We start from the raw sequence: 14,518 nt of genomic DNA on the forward strand, positions 1-14,518 counted from the left end.
GCTTGGCTGCATGCTCTTGTCATCTTTGGGTCTGGTGTCTTCTCACATTGTTAAGCTCCCCATAGGCTACAAATATGCAAGACACCTCCTTTTGTCATCTCGAATTAACCCATAGACGGTCCCAACCACCGTTGTTCTGTTTCTGCCTTGAACCGCCACAAGGCACCAATCACACGATGGGGTAAAGGCATAACAAAGGCATATTGTATCTTTTTTTTGTGAGAAATTTACGTATGAATGGAAATATGGCATGTATCTAGCTCTTTGGTTTTTTTTTTTTTGAATTAATTAATTATGATCTATCACTGAAGAATTCTTTCCTCCTCATAACTTTTTTCTTTTTTTCTTTTCATTGATTACTGTTTAACCGACCTAATACACCTATAACCCGTAAAAACCGAGATCCGACCAAACTGAAGATATGAACGGTCGGCAGTGGATTTAGAGTTTTGGTGTATTTCTCCCGACAAAACCGATTACTTGACCCGAATTCAACCGCAACTGACCGTAGACAACCCTAATCACATGATATAGTTTCAAATATAAATAATAAACAAATAATACTTACTTGACTCGCATGCTCAACTCTTTTTCTTCTGGCTGTGCCTACCTTATATATACGGGAGTTTGATAAGTACATATTATTCCTACCAATCTTATCTTGATACCATTTTTAGCATGTAGTATTATCTTAAATGTAATTAGTTGACTAACTAGGCCAGCTATACCGTTGGCAATTGTTTTTGAAAATAGAAATCAAATAAGTGAGATAGAGTAGGAATCTCCACATGAGCTACAAGTGTATCACATATATATGAAACAGAAAATAATGAGCTACAAGTGTATCACATATATATGAAACAGAAAATAATGCCAAAAGAAAAAAAGTTATAGACACTTTCATGAAAATATATGATATAATTTAATAATTAACAATATAATCAAGAAAATTTTATTTATGAGAGGTGGAGAGTTGAGGTATTTATTTAAATACGAAAATGTTTTTTTGGATATATGAGTAGAATCGACCACCGAATACCGAATGACACACGCATGCAGATCGCAATATGTTTTTAACTTTAATTTTCAATCTACATACTATGCAATAAAAAAAAGTTTTTCTAATGATTAGATAGACCGCCACAAAATTATGGGTTTATTTTATGGTTTAAGAAGACTATCCGTACGGTTAAAAGCTTTTTTTTTTAACTCTTTTTATTTAATTTAGTGACGGTCTAAAACCTAGACCGTCGCTAAATATAATGTCAAGTATGTCGATAAACTCAAGGGTTCACGTACTCTTAAAAATACGTTCTATCCTCTTAATGAATATATGAATATATAGAGAACATTTCTTCACGTTAAAACCCTATAAAGGGAAAAAGTTCATATCTCCCATATAGTTTAGTGGCTAATTGTTAGCCATAGATCAATGATTAGAATAGCAGATCGTGATTCGTAACTGAATGAACACTATAAAGACACGTATAATTCTTTGGCCCCCAAACATAATCCCAGCTCATGTGTATTATTTTTGTATTATCATTATACTCACTTTCCTATCATTACCCCCAATATTAAGCAGCCAAATATTCAAAGAAAATCGTCAACTCCATTGAAAAAGAAATCATTAGTTTCATTATAAGTCTATCTATACATCGAATATTCTGGATGCCTAGTTCATCAAGGCATATTTGTTAACATTATCATCATTCTTATGATTTCCTTAATGCACGGGGTAGCTTCTGGACCAATAACATTCTTCCACGTAAATGTCCCTTTCATTCCCTCATGTCGGAACTGGCGAAGCAGGGCCCACCATTGTTAAATTAAATTAAATTAGGCATACAATAGATTTCAATGCTTTGATAAACCTTAATCAAAGCCAATGAGAATTTTGTTAGGTAATTTCCATTCGATGATGATGATTAATATCTATTAGATTTATGGCGGTGTGGCCATTGATAAATTGGATTATACATGTATAGCATACCTGGCAGATTAAGATATGCACGTTGACTATGTGAAACATGAAAGTTCTCTTCCATGGATGGCAAATTGGCAATTGCATATAATGCAATATGCATGATGCCAGATGCATGAATCATGATGCATTTTGAAGCTCAAACTTCAAGCTAGAGAGTACTAGAGAGCTTAATTAATTAGGTTTGGTTATCCTTAAGAATGAAACTTGTGGGGCATGTGTTCTCTTGCCATAGGATCTGTTTGCTTTATCCTACTCATGATTTTCACATTAGAAATTAACCTTATCCTTTCAATAACAACCAGATAAGAAGAGGGAATTAACATTTAGAAGGTTATTACAAACTGTAACGTGAAAGGAGTGTAGGAGAATGCATCATGTATGCATTGCCAGTGACCTGTCAAAATGTGATGCAAACTCGCTCTAAATTAACTAAATTCAGGTGTGTAAAACTGTTGGATATGATATAGCTTGTACATCGTATAATATGAAGAAATTCAGATTTTATAACTAATACTTTAATTTTTTTATCTTATAGCTGATACATAAGAGCATCTCCAATGGTGGGATCTTATTTTGGTACTTAACTCATTTTTTATGGATCCAGACTGCCACATAGGATTTAAGACACCCATGAGGTCCCAATACACATTTCACTCCAATGGTTTGAGATCTTACTTTACTTTTAGTGTTGTAATAATTACTCTAGTAGTAATAATTACATAGTGTTCCAAAATGACAAGTGTGTTGATTTTGCATTAAATGGATTTGAAACAAGTCACACATAGAAAGAGGAGCAACTTTTCAAAGCATTTATATATCATTAAATGTCAACCATGCATATAGTGCCACATGTGCATGGTTTGGTGGTCTCAAACTTTATGTCACATGTTCCACTCACACCACCCCGGATTTGGATCCTCTCCATCCAGCTTCTCTCCATCCTCTCTCCATCCAAATCAAAGCCATTGATTTGGAAATTTAAAGGCTTGGATCAATTTAAGAAGAGAGAGAAAAAATGAATTGTATTTAAAGGCTTGGATCAATTTAAGAAGAGAGAGAAAACATGAACTAATCCTCACCTTTAAAATTCAAAATCAATGGCTCAGATTTTGGATGGAGAGGGGATGGAGGGAAGCTGGATGGAGAGGATCCAAATCCCTCCACCCCTCGCCGGTGTCGACACCGGCGTGGGCGTGGGCGTAGAGGCGCTAGTGGCGGCACTTGAGCACTTGAGCACGACGCAACGACGGCAACGGCAAGGCGGTTGCCGTAACGTCCGTTTGTTTTGCTCGTTTTTTAATTTGAATTTTGCGACTGTTGATAACAGACATATCTGTTGGTAACAGGCACAATTTATGAAGGGTCGTAAACTTATATATTGTTCTGTTTTGCTTATAAATATAGTGCATGTTCAGAATTCAAGACACAATCATATCCTCTGATTTTCCATAAAACCACTTCGCTTCATTTCGAGTTTTCATTAGTCTTGTGCAAACTCGAATCAATGCTGATTATCCTGGGTATTCTTGCATCTAAACTCTAAGACAAAATTCAGAGAGTGCTTGAAATATTTTAAGGAAAGTGATTTCCTTCACGATCAAGCCTGTTCATTTTCTAACAATCTTAAAGTATATTCAAATGGCTACTGATGTTTCTGTCTCCAGTATCAAAGTTATGAACCAGGATCTTGTCAAACTTGATCGCTTCGATAGAATGAATTTCACTCGCTGGCAAGACAAGATGATTTTTCTCCTGACTGCACTGAAGATATATTATGTGTTAGACCCTGATCTAACACCAATTGCTGAACCACAAGATGATGATTCTGATGAACTACAACCGGGTACGCGATTTATTTGCATTTTTCCATCCAAATCAAAGCCATTGATTTGGAAATTTAAAGGCTTGGATCAATTTAAGAAGAGAGAGAAAAAATGAATTGTATTTAAAGGCTTGGATCAATTTAAGAAGAGAGAGAAAACATGAACTAATCCTCACCTTTAAAATTCAAAATCAATGGCTCAGATTTTGGATGGAGAGGGGATGGAGGGAAGCTGGATGGAGAGGATCCAAATCCCTCCACCCCTCGCCGGTGTCGACACCGGCGTGGGCGTGGGCGTAGAGGCGCTAGTGGCGGCACTTGAGCACTTGAGCACGACGCAACGACGGCAACGGCAAGGCGGTTGCCGTAACGTCCGTTTGTTTTGCTCGTTTTTTAATTTGAATTTTGCGACTGTTGATAACAGACATATCTGTTGGTAACAGGCACAATTTATGAAGGGTCGTAAACTTATATATTGTTCTGTTTTGCTTATAAATATAGTGCATGTTCAGAATTCAAGACACAATCATATCCTCTGATTTTCCATAAAACCACTTCGCTTCATTTCGAGTTTTCATTAGTCTTGTGCAAACTCGAATCAATGCTGATTATCCTGGGTATTCTTGCATCTAAACTCTAAGACAAAATTCAGAGAGTGCTTGAAATATTTTAAGGAAAGTGATTTCCTTCACGATCAAGCCTGTTCATTTTCTAACAATCTTAAAGTATATTCAAATGGCTACTGATGTTTCTGTCTCCAGTATCAAAGTTATGAACCAGGATCTTGTCAAACTTGATCGCTTCGATAGAATGAATTTCACTCGCTGGCAAGACAAGATGATTTTTCTCCTGACTGCACTGAAGATATATTATGTGTTAGACCCTGATCTAACACCAATTGCTGAACCACAAGATGATGATTCTGATGAACTACAACCGGGTACGCGATTTATTTGCATTTTTCGATGACATATATAATCTTGAACACAAATAGATCCAAGTTTATTCCGCTATGTGTGTTGTGAACACTATTAAAGCTCTTTCAATTGGTATTAGAGCCTGAGTATTGTGTTTAAATTATATATTTCACTTGTACGGTTGCGATATCTGAGTTAAACCTTTTTCTGAAAAAGTTTGGTGTATGTTTTGTGCGGATGCGCAAACACTTCTCATTCTGACCGAACCAGACTTGCATGTGCTATGATGTGTGCATGTTTCATTCATCCATACTTGGAATCTACTTATATTTTATTCAAATGTTGATTAATTCATGTGATATAAAACTATATCAATGCTTAATCCAATGTGTTTGCATTGTTCTGAAATCGTATGTATGTATGATATACATGTATATTGTTATTTGATAAATTCTGAATGGATCGAATGGTTTCTGGATTGTTTCATATTTGATGAAACAAAGAGAAGTATAAATTTTTGAAATTCAGGCATGTCCAATCCTTCCTGTGGCATAGCGGTTGTGCTTTTTATTCCGTAACTCCTGATCGAAGTGTGGCATTAAGGATGTGTCTCCTTGGGAGTTGTACCTGCGATCTCCAGGGAAGGAGATTACTTCTTTTGAGTTTATATATATTTTAGTTGAAAATATATATTAAACGAAATGTGTTAATAATCAAAAAGTATTATAAGAACTGAATATATATGTTGATATATATCATATGTGAAATTGTACATGTTTTAAATTAAAATTGATATTCATGTTGATGAATATATGCTGACACTTTGATATTAGTTTGTTGAATTTTTTTTATATCAAGTGTATGAGTTATTAGAATTTAATTAACAAGTCTCCTGGTTGTCAGGTCGTTCCTTGTAATTAAATTATGTTCTATTGATAACATTATTAATAAAGTTTCCAATTCTGCTTATATGATTGATTCTGTTTCCTTATGGCATTCTAGATTAGCACATATTGTTGGTATTAGTACTGTGAATAGACTAATTAAATCGAAATTAATCTCATGTAACATTCATGAATTTGAAAAATGCGAAATATGTGTAAATCTAAAATGATTAAGAAACCTTTCAAAAGTGTTGAAAGAAAATCTAATTTACTTGATCTTGTACATTATGACTTATGTGAATTTAATGGCATGCTAACCCGTGGGGGAAATAGATATTTCATAACATTCATAGACGATTGTTCTAGGTACACTCATGTTTACCTATTGAAGCATAAAGATGATGCCTTTAATGCCTTTAAATCATACAAAGCAGAAGTAAAAAAATCAATTAAATAAAACTATTAAAGTTTTGAGAAGTGATGGGGGTGGAGAATATTTCTCTACAGAATTCGATTCTTTTTGTGAAGAACATGGCATAATACATGAATGTTCTGCACCGCGTACACCACAACAAAATGGTCTCGCTGAAAGAAAGAATCGAACCTATCAAGAAATGATAAACTGCATGCTAATGCATTCTGAATTATCATTTAATTTATGGGGCGAGGCACTTTTATCCGCATGTCATATTATGAACCGGATACCCCTAAAAATGACCGGAATATCTCCATACGAAATATGGAAGGGTAGATCACCCAATATCGGTTATTTTAGAGTGTTGGGGTGCGTAGCATATTAAAAAAATATGGATCCAAAGATAACAAAATTGGGTCCCCGTGGAATTAGATGTGCGTTCATCGGATATGCCACAAACAGTAAGGCATATAGACTTCTAAATCATGAGTCTAATATCACAGTCGAATCCAGAGATGTGGAATTCTTTGAAAATCTTATAACTAAGAATAAAGACTATGAAACGCACACTAATGAGGAATCTCGAGATATAGATTCTCAAGAAGTTGTAGAAATACAACCTGAACCTAGAAAAAGTAAGAGAATTCGAAAGACAAAAAATTTAGGTTCAGATGAAATCGATTCTCAACTCATTTCCTTTTACCTTGTTGAAGGTAATTGTAAGAATGATGTGCATAAAATTCCTATTATTCTACAATTAAAGGATGATCCTAAAACGTATAAGGAAGCCATAGCTTCAAGGGATTTCTCTTTTTGGAAAGATGCAATCCGAGATGAAATGGATTCAATCTTGTCTAATCAAATCTGGGAACTAGTTGATCTTCCAAAAGGTTCAAGACCTATTGGATGTAAATGGGTGTTTAGAAAAAGTTTCATGCTGATGGAACATTAAATACATATAAGGCTAGATTAGTGGCCAAATGATTTAGACAAAAAGAAGGTATTGATTACTTTGACACATATGCTCCAGTTGCAAGAACAACCACAATTAGAGTATTGTTTGCATTAGCCTCAATAAATGATCTTGCAGTACATCAGATGGATGTTAAAACTGCATTTTTAAATGGAGATCTAGATGAGGAAATTTACATGGAACAACCAGAGGGTTACATACTTCCTGGAAATGAACATAAAGTGTGCAAACTAGTAAAATCTCTATATGGTCTAAAACAGGCGCCAAAACAATGGTATCATAAATTTGACTCGGTCATAATTTCAAATGGATTCATTCCAAATTCTTGCGACAAATGTCTATACACAAAGGTGCAGAACGATACTGCAATATTTCTTTGTCTTTATGTGGATGATATGTTGATCATGAGCAATACCATGGATGGAATCCTAGAAACAAAGGATTTTCTGAAGTCCTCTTTCAAGATGAAAGATCTTGGATAAGTTGATACCATTTTAGGTATCAAAGTTAAAAGAAATAGTGGGGGTTATGAACTTAGTCAAACACATTACATTAAGAAAATGTTAGATAAACTCAAACACCTACGATTTAAGGAAGTAAATACTCCCTTTGATCCCAGCATCAAACCTGAAAAGAATAAAGGAAGGGCAGTGGCCCAGTTGGAATATGCAAGCGCTATTGGATGTCTAATGTATCTAATGCAATGCACCAGACCCGACATTGCATTCTCTGTTTGTAAGATGAGTAGATACACTAGCAATCCAAATGGTGAGCATTGGAAGGCAGTTACAAGGATATTTGGTAATCTTTCAAAAAACCAAAGATCTTGGACTTCATTATGATAGGTTTCCAGCAATACTAGAAGGATATACCGATGCTAGTTGGATATCGAGTGCTGGAGATCATAAATCCACCGCTGGGTGGATATTCACATTGGCTGGAGGGGCAATTTCTTGGAAGAGCAAGAAACAGACGTGTATTACCCTCTCCACCATGGAATCAAAATTCGTGGCTCTAGCTTCTGCAGGACAAGAAGCTGAATGGCTAAGAGATCTCCTATTGGAAATTCCATTGGCTAAAGAAAATGTTTCAAAAGTGTTGATACATTGTGATAGCCAAACCACCCTAGCCAGAGCATACAGTGAAGTATATAATGGGAAATCTAGACACATAGGTCTGAGACATTCTCTCGTGAGAAAGATGATTAAAGATGGAATTATCTCACTGACTTATATACGAACAAGGTATAATCTAGCATATCCTTTTACTAAGCCACTGGCCAGAGACTTAGTAAAGAATACCTCGAGAGGTATGGGATTAAAACTCCTTGAGTAAGAGTTCCAACAACGGTAGCAACCCAATCTGAAGTTAAGAAAACCTTAACCTAAGATTCAATGGGTAACAACAAATTGTTGATTTGGATGACAATGCAACATTAAGCAACAATGTTGACTATTAGATATTGAGGGTTGAGTTTCAATATACTCTTAATGAACTTCATGATCAAAATATGTGGTTTTGCGAAAATCACATACGATATGAACTTCACCTATATGAATTTCGAGATGATGCCGTCTCAAATGAGAGTTGGAATTTCTCTCATACAAAATTCACGAAAACAGGAAAGCACATGGCCATAAAAAGTGCTAGGCGAGGAAAATGTAGGCGAAGGATCACAAACGAGTGTATGTATTTTTATGCCGGTATGATCATTAGGAATATAGGTTCAAAGCACATCTACCTAATATTCCGATTATACTCTGCACAATATTTACTAAGGTTTAGTTCAAATCGAAAGATACTAAACTGTATTAACACTCAGGTGTTACAATTTCTGGAATTGGCATTGTCATTTATGTAACAAGTTGGGGATTGTTGTAATAATTACTCTAGTAGTAATAATTACATAGTGTTCCAAAATGACAAGTGTGTTGATTTTGCATTGAATGGATTTGAAAAAAGTCCCACATAGAAAGGGGAGCAACTTTTCAAAGCATTTATATATCATTAAATGTCAACATTCAACAAAGAGACAAAGAGAGGATATAGTGCCACATGTGCATGGTTTGGTGGTCCCAAACTTTATGTCACATGTTCCACTCACACCACCCCTCACCGGTGTCGCCACCGGCGACACCGGCGTGGGCGTGGGCGTAGAGGCGCTAGTGGCGGCACTTGAGCACTTGAGCACGACGCAACGGCGCAACGGCAATGCGGTTGCCGTAACTTCCGTTTGTTTTGCTCGTTTTTAAATTTGAATTTTGCGACTGTTGGTAACAGACATATCTGTTGGTAACAGACACAATTTATGAAGGGTCGCAACCTTATATATTGTTCTGTTTTGCTTATAAATATAGTGCATGTTCAGAATTCAAAACACAATCATATCCTCTGATTTTCCAGAAAACCACTTCGCTTCATTTCTAGTTTTCATTAGTCTTGTGCAAACTCGAATCAAGGCTGATTATCCTAGGTATTCTTGCATTTAAACTCTAAGACAAAATTCAGAGAGTGCTTGAAATACTTTAAGGAAAGTGATTTCCTTCACGATCAAGCCTGTTCATTTTCTAACATTTAGTTGGACCCACAATATTCAATATATTTATCATATTATTTCCACATAATATTAAATTTATTTCCCTCCCTATTTTTCATTTTGGTTTTTGTGCTGAATGAGAGAGGAAAAATACTATTTTATTTAAGAACTCAGTTTTAAGAGTACCTGAGCTTAGGCATGGATCTTAGCAAAAACTAAGATCTCATGACATGTAGGATAACTTCAATTGTGAGATCTAATAAGGTCCGGATCTTATTTTAAGGTCCCAAAATAAGGACTCTATTGGAGATGCTCTAACAAGATTAATGAAAAATGATGTCGGGTGGATGAATAATCAGCAATCCAGCCCAGGCCTTGGAAATTACGTACGGAATGCATTAAACAAAATGATGAATTAAACAAAACCCGTTAATGTTATAAAATCTCTCACCATATCATTAGAAGGAGGATATTAATTTTGTGGCTAATTAGCGTGCAGAGAAAGGTTGAAACATGGGAGGGGATTGACCTTTGGTTTTGCCTTACTCATTAACCAAACTTGTTTTGTTGACACCTCACACACCTCCACTTCTAAAGAGAGAAATTAAGAAATAAAATACAAAGAAGTCAAAGATATCATTAATTAGGTTTGTCCATGACCAACCGGCCCGAACCAGGCCCCAACTAAACTGAGGCTTTTTTTCCAAATAGACCGGTCGGGCCGGATCGCGGGCTATGCGGGTGCAAAACTGCGATTTTGCGCGAGTTGGTTCGGTAGGTCTCGGTTTGGGCTCGAGACCGACCAAACCGACCGGAAGTAACTATGTTTAAAAAAATACAAATTCTAGGCCCAGTCCAGTCCATTGGAAACCCTACCTCACTCTCTCTCTCTATCAAGCCGTCACACACCTTCATACTTCAGAGGCTTCTTTTTCCCCCTCCCCCCTCTCGTCAGCCTACAAACCCTAGGCACCACCCAACCCAACACCGCCACCTCCTCTTCCTCTTAAACACCAGCTGTCAACGTCGCACCTCTACCATCGCCCCTTTCCGAAACCACCACCATCCCCAAATCCTCTTCGCAAGTTGTTCTCCTCGTCTCCGTCTCACTCCACCAGTCACCACTGCCACCAAGCCTCATTCTTCTTCATTTGTTGCCGCCCTCGACCCTCACACCGTCCAATCTTCATCAAAATCTGCCACCAACGAAGAAGCAAGCACACGAAGCGCGCTGAATCGTACCAGGACCAGATGATGGATTGCATTTGGTTGGGCCAGTGACGCGCGACAGAGGGGGGTTACGTCGCCACCATCGAACACCGTCTCTCACCACCAACCCCAGGTCGTTGGTCTCTGACTCTACCTCACTCGATATAGCTCTCCCTCTCTTGATCTGGCTCGATCTCTAGAAGATGGTGAAGAGAACACCGTTCATGGCCGCTCTTGATCTGGTTACCTCTTTGATTTGGTGATGGTTTAATTTCAGTGTAAAAATTAGGTCTTTTTTCTACTCTTCTCTTTTTTATGTTGCAAAATGTTGATTTATGAGTTTTCTTATGTCTAAAATTATGGATCTATGTAATGTGTATTGGAATTGATTGCATTTTTTGAAAAGTTTATGTCTTTGCTATGATTTTTTTAGGATTAGGGTTTTTGTTTGTTGGATCTTCCTCTCTTTTTGTGATTTTATATTTTTTTTTGGATCAAGAACCGACAATACCGACCGAACCGTTGTAACCCGTTAAATCTGAACCCAATAAACCCGATGTTGCTGGATGGTCGGTGGCGGGCCTGATGGAGGGTGTTTTTCACCCGCCGTAACTGACTTCGTCGGCCTGAAACCGACCGTACTCGACCTATGGACACCCTATGATTAATGATATGATAGGAAACAAAGAGAGATATGAAAATGAAGAATGTGAAAATGAGATGGGAGAGAAAGAGAGGTGTGAGTATATCTTAACTCATCATTAACTTCTCTCTCTTGTATTTTGGCCTACAACTATCCTTTTATCATGAATAAAATTCAGCTTTTTTAAAAAAATGAAAAATGCTAATAATACTCTCTTTTCGACATCCACTTAAACATTATTTTTTTATGGGTTGAAATTCATGCGTGGATCATTGAAATTATGGGTCTCGGCCACTTCCAATTTAATGGGACCCACATAAATTTCATCCAATTAGTTTAAAAAAATATTCAAAATAAAGTGTTGAAATGGGTATTAAAAGCATTCCTCAAGATGAATTTATTTTGAGAATAATTTTTTCATGATTAAAAGGGTAAAGAACTAATTAATTAATTAACTAATCAAAAGTGTAATGTAATAGAGCTAATTTAAATATGTTTGAAGTTAATATAAATAAGGGAAAATCGCTTTGATCCCTTCAATATATATATAAAAAAATTAAACATTTACTCGCGCCTTATGATATATATTAGTATTAAGTGATGTTTTTTTCTTTTTGCAACAGCGGAAAAGTGTAGTCATATACATAAAAAAATATTTCTTAAACATTAGGCAACAATTTTCAATTGTCTCATGTTTTGACGTTACTTATCACCTTTGATAACAGTTTCTCGTACTCTATGGTAACACCGTGAGAAAGTGTAACCTATTGTGGAGAAAATACAACAATTATCATGTAATAATTGTTCACTTATTAGTATAGAGAATACTTATTTAGTATTGTTAAAAAATGTGTTGCCTCAAACAAATCATTCATGAAAACATGCACAAACTGATTTCTTATGCACCTTTAGGCAACATTTTTTACTTGTTGCATATACCCACCTTGTTGTTAAAGGCAAAAAATAGTGTAGTGTGATATATGATGATATCACTTATAAATATTCAATTAAGCAATGCCCACATTTGCTTGGAAATTTAAGTGCAGCATTTTAGGTAGCACTTGAAACAAACACAGAGACACAAGAATATCATTTGAATTGTTTCTAAAAATTTTCTCAAACTTAATTTACATACATTACAAGAATGTGCTTATTTAATGTCTAAGATTAGTGTTGATTGCTATTTCTGGCCCTTTAATGTAGAAAACCCGATGCAGCGTTAGCTAAGTCGATACAAGGTTATGTATTATCTTGTCATTGTAGTGTACAACCGCTGACAAATGCGGCGGTCTTGAGCCGATGCAAGGTTCACTGATGACCCTCTTTTAGTCTTGTTTTTCGGGTCATTTCTTTGTTAGTTTTGAGTCTTTTTCTTGTGTCTCATGTAGTGTTTCATGCATTTTTTTTATCTTTATTTGAGTTTTTGCTTTGTTTTGGTAATTTCGTAGTTTTATAAGGGCTTTTATTGCATTTTAGCATAGTTTAAGGGTTTAATGAAAGTTCCACTTGATTTGAGGGCTTTTGTGCTAATAACCTCTTGGAGTTCCTAGATATTTTCCTTGCTTTGGATGCAAGTTTTCAGGTCTGAAACAGCTGAAGGAGGAAGGTCAAATGCTTGGAGACTTGAAGAGGGCTTTGAAGTGGAGTAAAGTTGAAGATCAATGGGTTTTTTGAGCGTGCAACTGGCGCTCAAGCACCCCTGATTGGCGCCTGAGCGCCGAGTCAACAAAAGATATGGGAGCCAGTTTTGAAGGCTTGCGCTCAAGCGCCCCTGTCTAGCGCTTGAGCGCCATTGTGCTGAAAGTTTCTGTTTTGTGGCTCGAGCAATTGGCGCTCAAGCATGCTTTCTAAGTGCTTGAGCGCCCAGACTCGCCCCTTTTGCCTATAAATAGGATTCTTGTCCTTTTCTTGAGAGACTTTTATCATTTCTCATAGTTTTGTTAAGTTTAGAATCTGAGGAGGAACTTTGGGGCTTGTGAGAGGCTTGCAACTTTTACTTTTTCAGGTTCTTTTACATTTCATTGTATGGATTCTCTAGCCATGAGTGGCTACTAGCTAGTCTTTTCATTGCTTTGGGTTTCAAGAGATTCTATGAAGTTTTAGCTGTCAAATCCTATCTTTATGCATGAGTTCTTGATTCTATCTTTGTATTTCAATTCTATTACGTATGTGTAGCTTGAGTGCACACTTGCTATAGGCTAGATGTTGGTAAATCCGCAAGTGTACGAATCCACCCGGTTTTAATTATCGAACCACAGGGATTGTGAGTGAATGAATTCAATTCAAGCCTTGAGTATGAAGGTTTGTTTTATTGAGATGATGAAACGTCGAAGTAGTAAAAAGGGAAAATAAACATAAACTCAGAAAAGAATATGCTTTGGATCCTTGCTCAACTAGCCAATTTAAGCACATCATTCTAAGCACATGAACTCATGGATCTCTCCTTCTTGTTCTAGCCTAATCGAACATCTATCGATGCCTCGCATAGATGATCCTCTCAAGTCAAAAGATAGGCTCAATTCCTTGACAACCCAAACATTTGCTAAAGGCACTAAGCATGCAATTCAGGCCAACAAACCCCAACCCTTCCTCTATTCCTAGTAGCAAGCATAGAAGGGATAATCCCAAATCGGTTCCCTAATCTATAACAAACTTTCGTTCTGATTATAGAAAAGCATAAAGCAAGCATGCATACAAGCTTAGATTGATATTCAGAAAATGGGATTCAAGGAAAGAAGAAGATCATGTGGAAAAGAACTTAAGATTATAACTTAAACATGAAAAGTCTTACATGAAAGCCAAAGCATAAGAAGAGAGGAGCCATGCTTGGCTAAGAACCTGAATTACAAGTTTGGAAGCCTTCTCTCACTCTCCTAGATGTTCCTCTCCTTCTAAACTTATGTAAAAATGGAATGAATATCAAAGATTCAACCTGAAACCTTGATGAACAAGCTTGGAAAATATCTAGAAACTTAAAGGTCAGTTTTGCACAAAGGCCCTCAAAATAAGTGGAACTTTCAATAACCTCTTATACCAACCTAAAATGCAACTAAAGTCCTCATAAAACTATGAAATTACCTAAATGAAGCAAAAACACAAATAAAGATGAAAATGCATGAAACACTACATGAG

This window comes from Lotus japonicus, chromosome 1 (genome assembly GCF_012489685.1).
Source record: "Lotus japonicus ecotype B-129 chromosome 1, LjGifu_v1.2".
NCBI lineage: Eukaryota > Viridiplantae > Streptophyta > Magnoliopsida > Fabales > Fabaceae > Lotus > Lotus japonicus.